Source organism: Suricata suricatta, chromosome 3 (assembly GCF_006229205.1).
Source record: "Suricata suricatta isolate VVHF042 chromosome 3, meerkat_22Aug2017_6uvM2_HiC, whole genome shotgun sequence".
Classification (NCBI taxonomy): domain Eukaryota; kingdom Metazoa; phylum Chordata; class Mammalia; order Carnivora; family Herpestidae; genus Suricata; species Suricata suricatta.
Window position 1 is genome coordinate 118,313,557 of NC_043702.1, and position 19,430 is coordinate 118,332,986.

The 19,430-nt window shown below is 43.4% G+C and overlaps 1 pseudogene; it reads right to left on the minus strand.

Annotated features, from left to right (window-relative positions):
- Nucleotides 1-55: 55 nt before the first annotated feature.
- Nucleotides 56-14,232, minus strand: LOC115287070 (annotated as a pseudogene).
- Between the last annotated feature and the right edge of the window lie 5,198 nt (nt 14,233-19,430).

Sequence of the window (19,430 nt, forward strand, 5' to 3'; positions counted from 1 at the left end):
GCCGCGCTTTGAGTCCCTGCTGCACTAGGCTTTGTCCTTGGTTGCCAAGGTTCTCTTAAGGCCTCCTGAAGCTCTCGAAGCTCGGGCAGGGATCTCCCCCTAAAGCTTGCAGGCAGAGCCCAGTGAGGCAGATGGGAGCCCCAGGGCCCTTGTTCGCGCTGGCTGCAATCCAGTTCTTCCCAGCAGAAGCTGATAGGCTGCTAATGGGCTGAGAAGGGCACAGAACCTCTTCTGAGGACAGGAGGAGCTGAAAGCAGGCAGGATCGAGTTCACTAGCCAGGTGATAGTTCCCTCAGGGACCAGACGTGGCTATTTGAAATGAAAGGTCAGTCCCTGGCAGTGCCATCAACTGCTGATGCTGATGTATGTATTTACAAGGTAACCAAATCACAAGTGCACCTCGGACCAACATTCCCTGATGCAAGGGGGCTGCTTGGCCTTCACATCCTTGAGAGGTATCCTTAAAAGACCAAATTAAGACCTATCTGGTCAGAATGTTCTCTGTCTGTTGAACTTCCGTACTATAGCTAGTGAACCTTTACTGTAAGTACAAGTGAACCTTGCTTTGTATGACCTCCTAAAGGAGAAGCCTCATTTACATTGTTTTGTGGGCCTTCTGCTGTGAAAAGTGTTTGTTTTGCCTTTTTCAATATTTGCTTGACTTTGCCGCTTTGAACAAAGAAAGGAGACATTTGAAATCCTCCCAGCTCTGATCTTTTGTAAATTCTGATGGTGAAGTTGGGGATAAAAGATGTTCAAAGCTGGTGGATAATTTACATGCCTTTGGAACATTGTGCCTGGTGTAATGCTGTGAGCTTTTAAAACACTTTGTTAAAACATGGATCCACTTTTGTGATTGTATAGAGATACTCAGCTGATTTTGAATGCTGCAGAATGCATAACTGAGTTTTTTATATCCAAAAATATATTCTTGTCTGCTACTTTTCCTACCTTGAGATTCTGTTTCATACAAGTGGGTTTTTTTGGTTTTGTTTTTTAACTAAAGCATTTCAAAGGGAAAGAATTTTGCTGGAAATGAAGCTGTTTACCCCCCCCAAACATAAAACTGTTATTAATTTTTCTTTTTTTTTTTTGCTTTGTTTCCTTCTTCAATAAACGATAGCATTATGATCTTTAATAAATCTACTGTTGACTCGTATTCATGTTTATTTTCCCAGGAATCACTAAGCCAAATGAAGATTGTGGGACTGCAAGATAAGACTGTGCCCTTATTTTGCATTCATAGTATGTAGCATGCATTGTTCAGCACTTAAAGTTGTTTTTGAGCTAACTTGGTGTATAGTCCTTTTCTCCAATGACTTGGGGATAACATGGCTCTGTGTTTTGAAGAGTTTTGAAGGTAAGAAGTGTCCAGTGCTTTTTGGAGTATTCCTACACACCTAACTGGTTTAGTCACTGAATAAACTAGTTAGTATAAAGTTGTTCATGGTATTTTCCTATTCTTTTAACATTCTATGATTTGTAGTTATGACCGTTCTTTTCTTTGCTGATGATACTGGTAATTTGTGTCTCCTTGCTTTGTCTCGGTCCATCAGGCATGGCGTTTATGATTTTATTGGTCATTTCAAAGCCACACTAGTTAAAAAGTTTTGAGCAGTCATTTAACAAGGAAGTATATGAATGGCCAGCAAACACATCGTGTACTATGTTATCATTATTATAAGTTGAAGCAGGTAAAACCCAAACCTAGACTAAAGAAACATTTATAGGTGGTATAATTATAAGGAGAAGTAGGACTTTAAACTTAATTTGCATAAAGTTAGGATAGTGATGGCCTTCTGAAGTATGAAGAGGTTAGTGACTGGGGAAGGGACACTGGGGGGACTCTGAGCCCTGGTTGTCCTATTTCTTTTTTTTTTTTTTAATGTTTTTTATTTATATTTTTTTGAGAGACAGACAGAGACAGCGTGATCAGGGGAGGGTCAGAGAGAGAGGGAGACACAGAATCCCAAGCAGGCTCCAGGCTCTGAGCTAGCTGTCAGCACAGAGCCTGACGCGGGGCTCGAACCCACGAACGTGAGATCATGACCTGAGCCAAAGCGGGACGCTTAACCGACGAAGCCATCCAGGCGCCCCTGTCCTATTTCGTGATCAGTTGGTAACTTACACGGTGTTCATTCTGCTAAAGCATTATACTGAGTTTTTTTGTGTATGTGCACTTTTATGATGTGTTATATTTTATAATGAACCCACTTTGGTTTCATTTGGCTTTCACTATTGTCTATTTTTTATTTAATTGATTATTTTTCTTACCTTTCTTTCCTTATACTTTGGGTTTAACGTAACTCTTCTGGCTTTTTAAGGTGAGAGCTTAAATAATTAATTTTAGATCTTCCTTTTTTTCTAATATAACTTAATACCATAGATTTCTTCTTAGTACGGCTTTAGTTGCATCTTACAGATTTTGATATGTTGTGCTTTCATTTTAATAAAGTTTAAAATATTTTCTTTTTGCCTTTTTATTGTTACTCCCGTCCACCTCTGGGCTGCCTCCATAATCCTAGCTCACCACCCCGCCTCACTCCCCTTCCCCTCTGCCTTCTTCTGGTTTCACCACCTCCTCCCCTCCGTCTTTCCTCACCCTCACTTCCACCTCCCACCCCATCTCCACCCCCTGCCTCTCCCAAACATGGCCTAGCCCAGTTTAGAATATTTTATTTCCCTGTAATTTCTTCTTCTACTTATTGATTACTTAAAATATTTTTTTTTTAGTTTTTTTTTACTTGAGAGAGAGAGGATGAGCAGGGGAAGGGCAGAGAGAGAGAGGGAGAGAGAGAATCCCAAATAGACTTTGTGCTGTTAGTGCAGAGCCCCACATGGGGTTCAAACTTACCAACTATGAGATCATGAGCTGAAATCAAGAGTTGGACCCTTACCCAACTGAGCCACTCAGGCGTCCCCTTGACCCATCAGTGACTTAGAGGTGTGTTTAATTTCCTAATGTTTGGGGATTTTACAGATAATTATTATTGTTTATAATTAAATTCTATTGTATTCAGAGAACATCTTCTAAATGATTTTAATCCTTTAATATTTGTTGGGACTTGTTTTTGGTCCTTCACATAGTCTATCTTGGTGAATGCCCCGTGTGTGTTCTAAACAAATGCGTGTTCAGCAGTTGAGTGAAGCATTCTATGAATATAAATTAGGCCGATTGATTGACAGTGTTGTTCAAGTTCTAACCATACTGATTTTGTCTATTTCTATCGTCGAGAGAGACATGTGAATTATAATGTGGATTTAACTGTTCTTTCCATCCAATTAGTTTTAAAAATTTATTTTAAACAACAAAAAGAAAACCACAGAAACAAAATAAAATACAAAACACAAAAAGGTATGGCTCGATGAATTATTTCAAAGTGATAGTATAACAACCACCTAGGTCAAGAAATAGGACATTGTAGGGGCACCTGGGTGGCTCAGTCGGTTAAGCGTCCGACTTCGGCTCAGGTCACGATCTCACGGTTCGTGGCTTCAAGCCCCATGTTGGGCTCTGTGCTGACAGCTCAGAGTCTAAAACCTGCTTCAGATTCTGTGTCTCCCTCTCTCTTTGCCTCTCCCCTGCTTCTGCTTTTCTCTCTCACTCTCTCCGAAATAAATAAACATTAAAAAAACCAACAAAAAGAAATAGGACATTGCTGGCATCTAACATTCCCTTATGCTCCTGGCCAGTTGTTACTTCCTTTATCCCATCTTCACAAAGATTACTACTGTCCTGGCTTTCTAGTCTCACTTCCTTGGTTTTCTTCAGAATTGTTTTTTCCTTTACTTTTTTTAAAGTTTGTTTATTTTGAGAGAGATACAGAGTGAGTGAGGGAGGGTCAGAGAGAGAGAGAGGAACAGACAGAATCCCAGTGCAAAGCCCAACACGGGGCTCGAACTCATGAACCACATCATGACCTGAGCTGAAGTCAAGAGTCAGATGCTCAACCAACTGAGCCACCTAGGTTCCCCTCTTACTTTTAGTTTTATTGAAATTTAGTTGACATACAGACCTGTGTAAGTTTAAGGTAGACACCCTCATGATTCAACTTACGTATATTGTAAAATGATTACCACGATAAATTTAGCTGCCATCCATCGTCTCATATAGATACAAAAAAAGATGAAAATGTTTTCCATGTGATAAGTGTTCTTAGGATTTATTCTTAGCAACTTTCAAAAATACCATCCAGCCGCGTTAACTGTAGTCATCGTGTTGTACGTTGCATCTTCACCACCTCCCATCCCCACCTCTAATAACCACAAATCTGATCTCTTTCCATCAGTTTAATTTTATATTCCACATCTAAGTGTGACATCTATAACATTTGTCTTTGTCTGGCTTCTTTCACTTAGCACAGTGTTCTCAGGGTCCATTCATGTTGTCGAAAATGGCAGAAGGCTGAATAGTATTCTGTCGTGCATATGTATGCCATGTTTTCTTTATCTCTTCAATCATTGATGGGTACTTAGGTGGTTTTTTAATGTCTTGGCTGTTGTAAATAATGCTGCAGTGAACACAGGGGTGCATTTATCTCTCAGAGCTTTTGTTTCCTGAGATTTTAATTCTTAGAAGTGGAATTACTGTTAGTTTTTTGGGAAACCCCAAAGTACACTTAAAAAAGCACAGTTAAAAGTGAACTTAAGAACAACAACAACTAATAATTCTCTTAAATGCCTTAGTCTCCTGAATTAATTAGAAACAGGATTTGGAGTTAGAAACCAAAATTACAATAGTACTAGCTTTTATAGTAATCCGTTTTTGGGTGTTTTTTGTCTGTTTGTTTGTTTATACTTTAAATGTATTTAAGTCTACTGGTGTCTAAAATGTAGTAAAATGTAGTAAACCATTCTTACAAGAAGATGAGCTTTCATAGTTGCTCATTGAGATCTCATTTGTTGAGATCTCATTTCTCCGTGTAGTTTCAAGGTGCTGTCTAGTGTGTCTTCATTTCACCTCTCAGGGCTTCCTTGAGCATTCTTGCAGGGCAGGTCTAGTGCTCATGAACTCTCTTAGTTTTTGTTTCTCTGGGAATGTCTTCATTTTGCTCTCACTTTTGAAGGGCAGGTTTGTTGGAAATAGGATTCTTAGTTGACGAGGTTGTTCTTTTTCTTTTATCATCTTGAATACATTGTCTCCCTGTTTTCCAACCTCCAAAGTTTCTGATGAGAAATCTGCAGATGATATTACTGAGGATCCCTTGCATGTAATGATTCACTTTTCTCTTCCCGCTTTCAAGATTCACTTGTTGGTCTTTATCTTTTGAAAGTTTGATTATAATGTGTCTTGGTGTGGGTCCCTGGATTCATTTTACCTAGAATTTGTTGGGCTTCTTGGATGTTTATATTCATGTCTTTTCATCAAATTTGGGAAGTTTTCAGTCATTATTTAAATATTCTGTCTGTCCCTTTCTGTCTCCTGGGTCACTCACAATGCGTATATTGGCCCATAGTCTCCCAGTAGTCTGTTAGGCTCTGTTGACATTTTCTTCAGTCTTTCCTATTTCTCAGTCTTGATAATTTCCATTGTTCTGTCTTCAAGTTTACTAACTCTTCCTTCTGCCTGCTCAAATCTGCCTTTGAATCTCTGTAATGAACTTTTCAATTATTGTACTTTTCATTGAAAAGTATTACCAGAATTTCTTCTTTTTTTAGGCTTTCTATCTTAAAAAAAAATTTTTTTTTAAGTTGATTTACTTTTGAGAGACACACAAAGTGTAAGCAGGGAAGGGGCAGAGAGAGGGAGACACAGAATCTGAAGCAGGCTCCAAGCTCTGTAAGCACAGAGCCCAAGCAAGTCTTGAACTCATGAAAGGTGAGATCAGACCTGAGCCAAAGTCAGATGCTTAATCCACTGAGCCCTCCAGGTGCTCCTTGGCTTTCTCTGTATTGATATTTCCATTTTGTTGATACATCATTTTCTTGACTTTCTCCACATCATCTTTTAGTTCTTTAGGCATCTCTAGGGCAGTTGTTTTAAAATATTTGTCTCATCTATCTGTCTTTTTAAGTCTTTTTCAGGGACAGATGCTGTTGAATAATTTCCTTTCAATGGGCCACACTTTCCTGTCCTTGCATGCCTTATGATTTTTGTTAAACACTGGACATTTGAATATAGTAATGTGGTCACCTGAAAATCAAACTTTGTCTCCTCCAGGGTTTGCTGGTTTTAGTTTTTGGGGGTGTGTATGTGTGTGTTAATTGTTGTAGGCTGTCTGTGCTTAAGATCAGCTTGAAGGTAGTCTTTCCTGAGCCTTAGAAATGCACTATTCCTGCCCCTCTTCCCATATGTCATTGTTTTTTAATGTCTGTAAGGTTAAATTCGCAGAGCGAGAAAGTCACAAAACAGACCGGAAAAGATACCAGAGCACCCTTATTAAAGAGCTCTTGGGCGAGGTTTCATGGCTGGGAGGGAACAAGCCAGGGAAGTCGTGTGGGAGAAGAAAGGGCGGGGGGTGGGGGGGGCCTTATATAGGGCAGTAGTTCCTGGTGTGTGCCCGTGGGTGGAGGACCACCTTATAAGGTGAAGAGATGAGGCCAGGGCAGATGACGTGTTTTTCGGGAAGCCAGGGGCAGGCAGAAAGTTCCAAAATTGTGGTCTGTCAGCAATCTTGGTATTGTTCTGCAGGAAAGTCCTGGGATGGTGGTCCATTGGCCATCTTGGTGTTCCTTTTCCCGAGCGTGCCAAACCTGTCAAAGTCCTAGTCTTATAATGTATGGCTCCCAAGGGGAAAAAGAGAGCCTGAAGGTGGGTGGGGAGAGGGTACTGGCCCTTTAAATCTCCAGGAAATGACTTCAGCCTGGGGAGGGTGGGGCTTGCAGTAAGTGTGGAGGTGCAACAACAGTGGCTGCTTACCTCTTTGTGTGTGCACCTCTGTGATAAGGAGTAGCAATCAGTCAGCGGAGCACAGATCTCCAATATTTAGAGGTCACTGTCCTTGTCATCTACCCTAGCTTTCAAAGGCTGCCCCAGGAACACGTGCACAGCTGCCTGCTGGGTGACTAGGGGTGAGGGTGGCTGTTCTGTGCTAAGAGCTAAAATTCACTGAAATTGACAAGGTTATGCAGAAGCCTTCCCTGGAAGTTGCAAGGCTTCAACAGATTCCAGAGTTCCAAAATAGTTAGATTGTTTGGTGCAGTTGTTGTCTAGGTGGAAAGACAGATTTCTGGCTCTTCCTGGTGTGCCATCCTTCCATCTTCCTAGAATTCTCCTCAGCAGTCCATTGTCTCTTTACTTTCATTGTTTCTGTTAAGAAGTCAGTTTTATGGTAATCAGTGCATCTTTGAAGGCAAAGTGCCTTTTTTTCATCTTTGTAGTTAGTTTTCAGTATTTTACTGGGAGGTACTTGGGTATCAGTTTTTTTTTTTTATGATCTTATAATCTTAGAGTTTTGAGGGGTTCATGAACCTTTAGCTCAATGTCTTGCATTAATTTTGGAAAGGTCTTAGCCATGATCTCTTCAACCACTGCTTCTTCATTATTTCTCTTCTCTTTCTGGGAATCTCATATGAGGTCTCTTACCCACATCTCTTTTTTTCCTTCATACTTCATTTCTGGATATTCTGGCCTCTTCCAGTTCACATGGTCTTCAGCTGTATCTAATATATTGTTGGACCTATCCACACTGAGTTCTTATTTTTGGTTGTGTTTTTAGTTCTAGAATTTCCATTTAGTTCTTTTAAGAATAGCTTTCACTGTGGAAAAGCCCGGACACTGTCTTTTATCTCCCTGATAATGGTTAGCATGTGTCTGTCAAATCCACTATCTGAAGCCTTTATAGTTCTGTTTCTAGTGTCCTTTGGGTTTTCTTGTTTTCCTTGATGTTGTCTTTTTCTCTTGTTTGCCTATTTTTATTATGCGCTAAGTGTTGCATTTGTAGAAAGCTTGTTTGAAATAATTTGAAGCCTAGGATCTTCCAGAGACAATTTACATTTGTTCTGGCAACTGTTTGGGGGTTCCAGCACTCGGTAAATTCAAGGTGATTACTAAAGTTACGCCTGGCTCACTCTCCTGGGCACAGCTCTTCAAGGCCAAATCCAAAGATGAAAAGGATGCATCAGTTGTTCAACCTCTCTGCACCCTAGTCTCCCTGCCCCCCAGACTCACGAGGCCTTCAGAGGGCTTCAGATTGTTGGCCTCCTCTTTTGAAATCAGCAAATCCTTCCCAGGAGGAGCACTGCAAATACCCAGATCACTTGCCTAACCTCTGTCTTCCTCCCTATCCTGACCTTGTAATTCTTTGCCATCTTGTTGGCTCTCTGATGACTTTAAGTAGATGATTATAGTTTGTTCAGATTATCTATTTGTCCTTAGCACAAGGACTTGTTCCAGATTATTTAGTTTGCCATTGATGGAAACAAAAAGGCCCTCCTATCAACTTTGGAGATTCTGTCATAGCCACAGATGATCTTTTTATATTTTTAATAAGTTTTTTAAAAAGTTTTTATTTATTTATTTTGAGGTAGAGAAAGAGGGAGCAGCATGAACCAGGGGAGGGACAGAGAGAGGGGGAAAGAGAGAATCCCAAGCAGGTTCTGAGATGTCAGCACAGAGCCAGATGTGGGGCTCAAACCCATGAACCATGAGATCATGACCTGAGCTGAAATAGAGTCCAGTGCTTAACTGACTGAGCCACCCAGGTGCCCCTGTACTTCTTACGCTTTTGACTAATAAAGGCAAAGACTTTTAGTTCCCTTCTTGGCCTTTTTTGTTTGTGGCTTTTTCACTCATCTCTCACATGTTCTTTCTTTATTTGCCATCTTTCAAGTTATATCAAAGCTAATGCAAAAGAAAACAAAAATAAGTTAAGTATTGTAAATATGCCTATGTGGGCAGGGTGCAATTGGATTTTGTTCTTCCTGCCTTCCTCATAGCCACAGTAGTTTGCTGGATGCCTTAGAATTTTTCTGCTTCAGAATTTAGTATTAGAAGATAACATTACATGTAACTGAGGTAAAATACTTCAGCTGCACGTTAAGAAAACCCTTTCCATTATTCATATGTATGTATATATGTTTTTTATTATAAAAGACCATTCTCATTCGACTTAACATATGTACATAATGGATAAAAGTCTTTCTTTTTTTCTTTTTTGCTTTATTTTCATTTATTAAAAAAAATTTTTTTTAATGTTTATTTTTGAGAGACAGAGTGTGAGCAGAAGAGGGACAGAGAGAGGGAGACACAGAATCTGAAGCAGGCTCCAGGCTCTGAGCTGTCAGCACAGAGCCCGATGCGGGCTCAAATTCAGGAACCACAAGATCATGACCTGAGCCAAAATAGGATGCTTACCAGACTGAGCCACCCAGGTGCCCCTCATTCATTCATTTAATTTGAAGTATAGTTGACATATATTACTTTCTTGGTTTTTTAATTTTTTTTTAGTGTTTTTTATTTATTTTTGAGAGACAGAGGCAGTGTGAGCAGGGGAGGATCAGAGAGAGGGAGACACAGAATCAGAAGCAGGCTCCAGGCTCTGAGCTGTCAGCACAGAGCCCGACGCGGGGCTTGAACCCACCAACCGTGAGATCATGACCTGAGCCAAAGTCGGCCGCTTAACCAACTGAGCCACCCACGCGCCCCAACATGTATTAGTTCCATGTATGCAACAGAATGATATGACAATGATATGACTAGGAAATGCTCACATGGTAAGTAGAGTTACCATCTGTGACCATACAAAGTTTATATGGTATTATTGTCTATTTTCTCTAAGCTGTACTTATCTCTGTGACTCACTTGTTTTGTAACAAGAAGTTTGTACCTCTTCATCTCCTTCACCTCTTTTGCCCATCCTCCTCCCGCCCAAATCTACTTTCAACTTTACTTTCTTCTGAACTGTTGCATAGAACTCAGGCTTCTGTTTTCTGGAGTCATGTTTGTCCTTAAGTGAACTCTTGAAGAAAGGAGGAAATGTTAGATAGATTATCATAGAGCTTGATTTAAGGTAGATAAAACAATCAACCAATGGACAATATCTTTAAAAAAAAAATCGCTAACAGGTTTCTCTGTAGAAATGTTTCATTATCTAAACAAGTAAAACTGTTACATTCTCATGGAACTGCGGGGATTAAAATAAGAAAGAAGGGAATTATGTCCAATAGTGAAATCCACTGGGGATCAACACCGAAATTGCTTCTATTTTAACATTTTCATACACATTCTTCAAGAGGAAGTACGAGGTGAAATTGAGGAATTTATAGAAAGTTCAGAGTTCCTCTGAAAATAAAAATTCTGCAGCTGCCCTAAAGTGCAGGAAGAGCCAAGCAATTCTTGGGAATGGGCACAATGGCGGAGACTGACTAAGCACACAGTGAAAAGCAGTCCAAACTGTGGCGCTCATGGGCTCCCGCTTGTCGGGAATGCCTTGGGAGGTCCTGGTGGGTGCTGGTGGTGGGAAGGTATTGTAAACAGAGCAGAAAATCTTGCCATGGTGTTTTTGTACCAAAACACTGGGAACGATTATGCTGGGCCCCCTCAACTACTCCATGACTGAGCTGGAAATCGTTCACAAAATCCCGATGTTTCTGACCAGGTCAGAATAGAAAGATTTGCTGTTTTCATGATAGAAAAAACGAAGCTGGCCGATAGGCCACATTCCATGGGTGTGGAGGACGTCGGTCCCTTAAGAAAGCCAACATGGGTAGGCGCACCAGATTGTTGAGTCAAGAACTGGCGCTATTCCCTGAAAACAAGAGGAGACTGTTGTCGATTCGAGTTGCTGCTGTACAGCTGGGGAGCAAATGTGGCCTTTGTGGCTCTGAGAGGTAAGGCAGGATGTCCAAGTTACCGCCGTCACTGTTGGAGGTAAGGAAACTCCCAACCTGTCCGCTCCTCTACTCCATTCTCTTCAGTGTAATCAGAGTGGTTACTTTTAGGATGAGGCAGTGTTTCGTACTTTGATACACAAGATCGGAGGGTCTTGTGCGGTCCAGCCTCTGCCTCCCTTTCCATCTTCCTTTGGCTTTCGTGAGTCATGCGATTTCTTGCCGTGTGGGCCTTGCACATTCGGTTTCATCTGCCCGTATTTCTCCTCTTGGCCAAGTTACTTCTTGCTTGCCCATCAGAGTTCAAAGTGAGCCTTGCGTCCTCTGGGAGGCCTTCCCTCGCCTCTCTGATGTGTGCCATTGCCCTAGCAGACTCAGTTCCATGAAGGCATTGGCCAAGTCTCTTCTGGCCAACTGCCATGTATCTGCAGCCCTTGGCACACTGTCTGAAGGACCATAGACACTTAAACATTTGCTGATTGAATGAAAGTGTCAGTGTGCTGGGGCCCCTGATTTCGCTGTGGAGGGTGTGGCGGGTAGATGTATGATGGGCAGCTATACGGAGAAGTCACAGGTCTTTCAGTGTTGCCAACATGGAAGACAGTCCTATTCCTTTCTCACTGCTGTTCTACTGTCGGAGTCTTAATTGGGGATTTAGAATGACATGCTCGGGGCACCTGGGTGGCTCAGTCAGTTGAGGTCTGGCTTCAGCTCAGGTCATGATCTCACAGTTGGGTTCAAGCCCCGCATCAGGCTCTGTACTAACAGCTCAGAGCCTGGAGCCTGTCTTCAGATTCTGTCTCCCTCTCTCTCTGTCCCTCCCTTGCTCATGCTGTCTTTCTCTCTCTCATAAATAAAACATTAAAAAAAATTTAGAATGACACTTTTTTTCTTTCATAACTGAGTTCTTATTGGTTGTTCTGAGGATCAGTACAGACAATTCAATTTGTACACAGTTCTTAACGTACGTACCAAAAAATCTAAAAAAAAAAAATGTAGTTGTGGTTCTTTTCTAAAAGTTATTCCAGTGACCTTCCAGCTTAAAAGTTGGAGGTACATTTTCTTAACAGTGTGTCAAGTACCGATATCTTCAAATGCTGATATGCTGTTACACGGTTAATGAACTCTGTTTAATTCCTGACTTAATATCATATACGCTACATACTCCAACGTTCCATCTCGCACAGCACATTAACAAAGTTACTAGGAAGCCGGGCTAGGACGCCGGATGTTACAGACTGCACAGATTCCGACAGTGAGAGCCAGGATCAAGGAGCGGTTTTCTTAGGAAACAACTCTACCAAAAACAACATGGGAATCGAAGTAATTTAAAATGTTCAAGGCCTATTAAACGCACGACTGACTCCAAACTGCCATTTAGTGTGCTTGGTATTACAGGATATAAAACCAGCCCCTCTCTGGAATGTGAAGCTGACACTCAAGATGATCAGTCTCCCATATGCAATATCCCACTATTTTCTGGTTGTACCAAAAAATAAACAACCAGCAAATGATTTCACCTCTTTAAAAAAAGCATTTACACTTAAAAAATGGGATGAGGTGGGATTCCCTCCTTAAAAATGTTTCTAGAGCTACTAAAAAACTTGCATTTACAAAATAGTTGATAAAAATATTCCTCTGGATTGTACAAGAAGGGACGCAGGGACCACTGAGAAGACATGGGAGGTGGTATTAGACGTGGCTGCTTTCTCTCCTGCTTCCTCAGAGGCCGGACTCTCCTCGGTTTCAGTTTCTCCATTTTCTCCAGGTAGGTCTTCCTTTGTTTCTTAGTCACTTCAGCCTGCTTTCCCTGTGCTCCCCCTTTTCCCTTCGTCTGCACTTTTTTGTCTGAAGATTTATCCTTTCCCGCTGCCTTTCTGGGCTTCGCTTCCACTTTTGCAGGAGCAAATTTCTCTGACAACCTCGGCGACCTCCTCTTGGGCTCCTTCGCCGCCCCCCGCGGCCGAGCTGACCTTCCTCTTGGGCGTCGTGGCAGCGGGGCGGGCGCGTGCCGGGTGCCTGTGGGCCGCCGCGCCGTGAGCCTTCGTGAGCCTTCGCGAGCCTTCGTGAGCCTTCGCGAAGCTGGGCTGCCTGGCCGCTGGCGCTCCTCCCGCCGCCCGAGCTGCTGCCGACACTCTCTTTTTAATTTAAATTTTAATGTTTGTTTATTTTTGAGAAAAAGAATCAGAGCATGAGTAAGGGAGGGGCAGAGACAGATAGACAGAGACAGAGTCTGAAACAGGCTCCAGGCTCTGAGGTGTCAGCACAGAGCCCGATGTGGGGTTCAAACCGTGAGATCATGACCTGAGCGCAAGACAGACCCTTAACTGACTGAGTCACCCTAGAATGACATTCTCATAGACACCTAGACACTCAGAGCAGGATGTCTGCAGAATGTGGGCAGAATTCATTTTTGGGTGATATTTCTGGTGAAAAATCAGACATTTGGGGGTCTGATAAATAGTAGCTTGCCAGTGCCTTTGTAAAATCTAACCTTTCAGACATGGAAAGGGATGGACCCATTGGCATAGGAGGGTCTCTTAAAGGCTCTAATGACATTGTATTGGAACTGACCCCAGACACTAATGAAAGTGTAATCCTCCCTAAATCACCCAAAAGCTAGTAATCCCTAGGGCTGCATGTTGGTGATTAAAAAAGTAAGGTAGGAGCAGCTGTCTTTTTGTTCCGTTTAATTATGACCAATACCTGGGCAAGTGTTAATTTCCTGGTGCCCCTGGAGGTGGGTGGGGAAAGGTGTTCGGTTTCTGCTGGCTACGGGGACTGGATGTGCAGACGCGGTTCTGCGGGGACCCGGCCACGATGGTCAGGGCAGCCCAAGCCCGTGAGCTCAGGTTGCGTGGCTTTCAGTGTTCGCCCTTTAAGTCCGAGACACAGGCCGCTCTGTGCAGAGGACGCGGCAGCGCTATCAGGTGTCAGCGAGACCACACACTTAATTAATACCCCCTGACCCCCCTCGCCTGGCAGCAGGACAGCAGAGCAGCTGCTGGGCCTGTGAGATTGAACTTTACTGAGTCTCAAAGCAGAAGGGGAACATTTTGCCCCCTTAATCCCTTCTGCAGTGTTCAAGGCCAGGGGTCAGAGAACTGGGCATCTAGCTGCCCAGCTGCCCATTCCAAGTATTCAGGTGGTGTTCCAGCTCGGGCACTGCTGACTGCTCTTGGGCCTTAATGCCCCTGCCCGTGCGGAACGCGGAGCCCGCTCCTCCTGGCTCTCTGATTTGTCCTGGAAAGGGGTCCTGCCACCTGCCAGATGCTTGACTGTCACCACCTGGGCCTTCTCCCTTGACAGCCACGCCAGGGGCTGCTGCCGCTGTGGACCCCGCCCTCTAAACAGCTCTCACCCCTGTTGCGTCCTTCTTCCCCGATGCCCCTCCTGGCTCTCCCTCACCCCTCTCAAGCTGCAGCTGCTCTTGCGTCCTGTTGCCTCTGAACCCGCTTCCATGCCTCCTAAAGCACACTCTGGAACATGCTGTTCCCATCCGCTTGTCTGCCGGCTCACCCCAGGACACCTCATCACAGACGGCAGCTTTGCTGAGTGCTACTCCTCTGGCCACCTTTGTGAGGTTCAAGGTTGACCTTCACAGTTTAATGTAAACTACATCTCTTTTCTAGTTTTACTTTAACAAAACCTTTTTTGGTTAACCGTTTTTATTTATTTTTGAGAGAGACAGCGCGAAAGAGAGGTGGTGTGGGGAGGAGGGCAGGGCAGACAGAGAAGGGGACAGAGGATCTGAAACAGACTCTGTGCTGACAGCAGATACGGGGCTTGAACTCACGAACCAGATCATGACCTGAGCTGAAGTTGGACACCACCCATGTGTCCCTAGTTTTACTTTTTTTTGGTCCTAAGACATAGTGTCCTTAAAGGCATGGGTTTTGGGGCACCTGGGTAGCTCAGTTAAGCTGTCTGACGTCAGCTCAGGTCATGATGTCACGGGTTCATGGCTTTGAGCCCTGTGTCAGACTCTGTGCTGACAGCTCGGAGCCTGGAGCCTGCTTTGGATCCTGTGTCTCCCTCTCTTTCTCTGCCCCTCCCCTGCTCACACTCTCTTTTGCAAAAATAAATAAAACATTAAAAATAAAAACACAAATGGCATTGGTTTACCTGCTTGTTACATTTCTCTATGATAATAACCAGTGTTAGTCCATGTCCTACCTAAAATTGTTGGCTTGTACGAAGCACTGACCATCTGAAGCCCATCTGCCCTGTCCTGTCTAGTCAAATGTTCCATGGCCTGAACTCCTGCCTATCGGGAAGCTGTGGTGCGAAGGTGGAGCCGCAGTTGATCTGATGGACTGTGGCCGCGGCATAATGTGCGTGGAGAAGACCCCCCGAGGCTCTGGTTTCCGCAGAGTGAGCGAGCGGCCAGGACGCTCGGGGCTGGGGGCGTGACAGCTTAGCTCCTTGTCTCCACTCTAATACTCAGTCACTGGGGCCAAGCTGCTGCATGGATTGGCATAGTACGTATATTTTTAATTGGGTTGACTTTTTTGGTCGTGTAGTGTGTCTTTGTGGTGTTTTGTTTTTTTTTGACACTTGGTTGAAAGTGCAGCATTCCCCAAATCGAGGAGGAATCATGTAACATTTGATGTCAAACCCTCAAACCCACGAGCTCTGAGATCGTGACCTGAGCGAAAGTTGGACACTTAACCGACTGAGCCACCCAGGCGCCTCCAGAAGGAACAGAATTCTGATAACAACCTGAATGAGGTTGGAAAAAGACTCCAGGGCTTAGATGAGATTATGAAATTGTCTGTTTCCTCAGAATTCCTTTTTTAATTTTTTTCCCCCCTCTAGTCTGACTTCTTCTCTGAGACCTGATGATAGGTATGGTTGTATTTAAGGATGAGGCACATAAATCCTGAGGGAGTCCTGTGTCTGTGGGCAGGACTTCACAAATGCTGGCTTTCCCCATTCGATTGGGGTCAGTGGTAACTGAGGATGGGTCATTTCATTGAGGACTCAGCAAATCTATGTAAGGAGTGTGTCTTTTTAAAAATTTTTTTTCTTTAAACATATTCCTTTTTGAGAGACAGAGAATGAGCAGGTGAGGGGCAGAGAGAGAGGGAGACACAGAATCTAAAGCAGGCTCCAGGCTCTGAGCTGTCAGCACAGAGCCCAATTCGGGACTCAAACTCATGGAGTGCGAGATCATGACCTGAGCTGAAGTTGGATGCCTAACTGACTGAGCCACCCAGGCACCCTGTAAGGACTCTGTCTTAATCCTTTGTTTTCAGTATGGTCTTTACCCCTGCCCCCATCAGTGACTGCTGTCTCTGAGTACAAATCCTCTCAAACCCCCTCTCTTCTGAAAGTCAGTCCTTTGTTCTCTGTTGCAATAGGGGAGGGGAATTGCCTGGCTGAGGGGGGGAATCTCAGAAGGTAACTGTTTCTTATATAAAATTTCAAGACCTCCTTCTGTTTGGTCCTTGCCGGAAGCACCCACCTGCTCGATTTCACAGGTATGTGGTGCATCCAATCCCTGAGATTTTCAGAGTTCTCTGGCGCACACCTGCTTGCTTCTTACTGGCTTCTGCCTGCAAAGCTTGGATCTCCACTTTCTCTGACTGGCTTCCCCAGTCACCACACATCCATTTGTTTTATCAGTTTCCAGCATTTATTGACATCTCTTATCTGCCCCCATTTCCCCTTCTGTACTTTTCATTGGTGTGGGTTTACATTGTATATTTCTTTAGCGCCATTTTAGAGGGGCTGGGTCGGGGGCAGATATGAAAGCATGTGTTCGATCTGCCGTGCCATTTTCAAATCCCATTTTTTAAACATTCTTTTTTAATGTTTATTTATTTTTGAGACAGAGACAGAGCATGAGTGGGGGAGGAGCAGAGAGAGAGGGAGAGCCAGAATCTGAAACAGGCCCCAGACTCTGAGCTGTCAGACTCAGAGCCCGATGCGGGGCTCGAACCCACAAACCGTGAGATCATGACCTGAGCTGAAGTCGGACGCTTAATCAACTGAGTCACCCAGGTGCTCCTCAAATCCCATTTGTTAAAGGAGAAAGCCTGCATATATTTATAAGTAAAAAAGTATCTATGGCAGGCTTGTTAACAGACATCCTCTGGGTGTTGAGATTATGGATAGCTTGTATTTTCTTGCTTATATTTATTTCTCAAAGTCATCTATAATAAGATACTTAGCACATAGAAAACAATTATGCAAGTAAAATGATATTATTATATAGATGGTATTATTATATAGTCAAGGCATTTTATATTAGTTTCAATCCAAGAACTAGGTTGAGACCTATGAAATTGCTGTGTTGTTTTTTTTTTTTTACTCAATGTATGTTGAGTATCAGCAGTTTTGTGTGGTTCCATCTAAAATGTCTAATGTAATATGGATTTCCGAGGTGGCATAGCCTGGAAACAGGTCAGATATAAAGCCTAGAGAGCGTACACCGTTTTTTATTGCTTGGGAACCTGTCCTGGGACTTGCCCCATGGCCATTGGATGTGCTGTTCCTTCAGAGTCACTCTCTCCTGGGCCCACTGGTTGAAGAGACTCATGAACTCACCTAGGTTTCAGGAGCGCATGGTTTGGGATATAACTGACAAGAAAGGAACACCATTACTTCCCCCTTCTCTTCCTTATCGGTGTTTCCACTGTGCACACTCTGTATTACAGTTCCCAGGGCATCCGTCTTTTTCTCCCTTGTAGATTGTTAAGTTCCTTGAAAACGAGGATCCTCTTCTTACTGGTGTTATGGACCATTTGGGGAAACGTTCACTGTATCACTCAGTGTTTTCTTTCTAAAGGTGCATGGGAAAGTGTTCTCACGGGCAAATAGATTGTATTTTACGAACACAGTGTGATGTATGCCAGATTGCATTCCCCCTCTTTGCATTAGCTGCTAGGAAGCTCAGAGCCACACTTGTGCCATGATTCTAAGCAGCAGCTTTTTTGGGTTTTTTTGTTGTTGTTTAAAAAAAATTTTTTTTAACATTTATTCATTTTTGAGAGACAGAGAGACAGAGCATGAGCAGGGGAAGGGCAGAGAGAGTGGCAGACACAGAATTTGAAGTAGGCTCCAAGCTCTGGGCTGTCAGCACAGAGCCCGATGTGGGGCTCGAACCCACCAATGGGGGGATCATGACCTGAAACTCATGAACTGAGAGCTCATGACCTGAGCTGAAGTCAGACGCTTAACTGACTGAGCCACCCAGGCACCCGGCAGCGCCTCTCTGAATCTCCATTTGGATGCATGTCTTATGGTTTTTGTGTTAGTTTCTTATTTTTGGTGTAACAAAATGCCACAGACTTAGTTTCTTAAAAGAACACAGATTTATCTTCTAGTTCTGGAGGCCCAAAGTCAAATCAGTTTCACTGGGCTAAAATCCAGATGTTGACAGCTATTCCTTCTGGAAGCTCTAGGGGAGAATCCATTTCCTTGCCCCTCCATCCCCTGGAGGCGGCTTACATTCCTTGGCTTGTGACTCCCTAGATGTTGAAAGCCAGCGGTATAGCATCTTATCTCTGATCTCTGCTTCCGTCCTTTATACCTTCTCTATTGGCCTCAGATCCTTTCGCTCCTCCATATAAAGACCTTTGTGATTACACTGGGCTCACCTTGGTAATTCTGGATAATCTCCCTATCTCCAGATGTTTAATTTAGTCACATGTAGATTGTCCCTACCCACTTCCCTTAATAGATTTTAGTTCTTAGAGCAGTTTAAGTTTATAGTAAAATAAAGCTGAAAGTATACAGACTGCCCAATACCTTCTGCCCATCCCACCCCCACACGCAGCCTCCTCTGCCGTCAACATCCTGCACGAGATCGGTAAAGTGGTTACAGTTGATGAACTGCATTGTTGAAACACCATCATTACCCCAAGTCCATGCTTTTCATGAGGGCTCCTTGCTGAGTTTGGACAAATATATCGTGACGGGTATCCATCATTATGGTAACTTACGGAGTATTTTCACTGCCCTAAAAGTCCTATTTATCCCTCTTCCTCTTTCTCCCCAACCCCTAGCGACCATCGACCTCACTTTTTCATAGTTCTGCCATTTCTGAAATGTCATCTGGTTAGAACTGTAAGGTATGTAGCCTTTCCAAATGGGCTTTTTTCACTTTGTAATATGCACTTTGGTTCTTCCTTGTCTTTTCATAGTTGACAGCTTATTTCTTCTTAGTGTTGAATAAGATCCTGTTGTCTGCGTGGACCACAGTTTATCCCTTCACCTATAAAGGACATCTTGGTTGCTTCCAACTTCCAGCAATTATGAATAAAGTTGCTAAAAATCCATGTGCAAGTTTTTGCGTGGACATAAATGTTCAACAGCTTTGGGTAAATGCCAAGGAAAGTGATTGCCGGATCATACGGTATTTAGTTTTGTGAGAAACCACCGGCCTGTCTTCCAAAGAGGCTGTACCATTTTGGATTCCTACTGGCGAGGAATGAGAGTTCCTGTGATTCCACACCTGTGGCAGCATTTGGTGTCAGTGTTTGGGATTTGGGCCATTTTTTTCCCCAACATTTATTCATTTTTGAGAGACAGAGAGAGAGAGAGAGAGAGAGAGAGAGAGAGAATGAATAGGTGCAGGGCAAAGAGAGAGAGACACACACAGAATCTGAAGCAGGCTCCAGGCTCTGAGCTGTCAGCACAGAGCCTGATGTGAG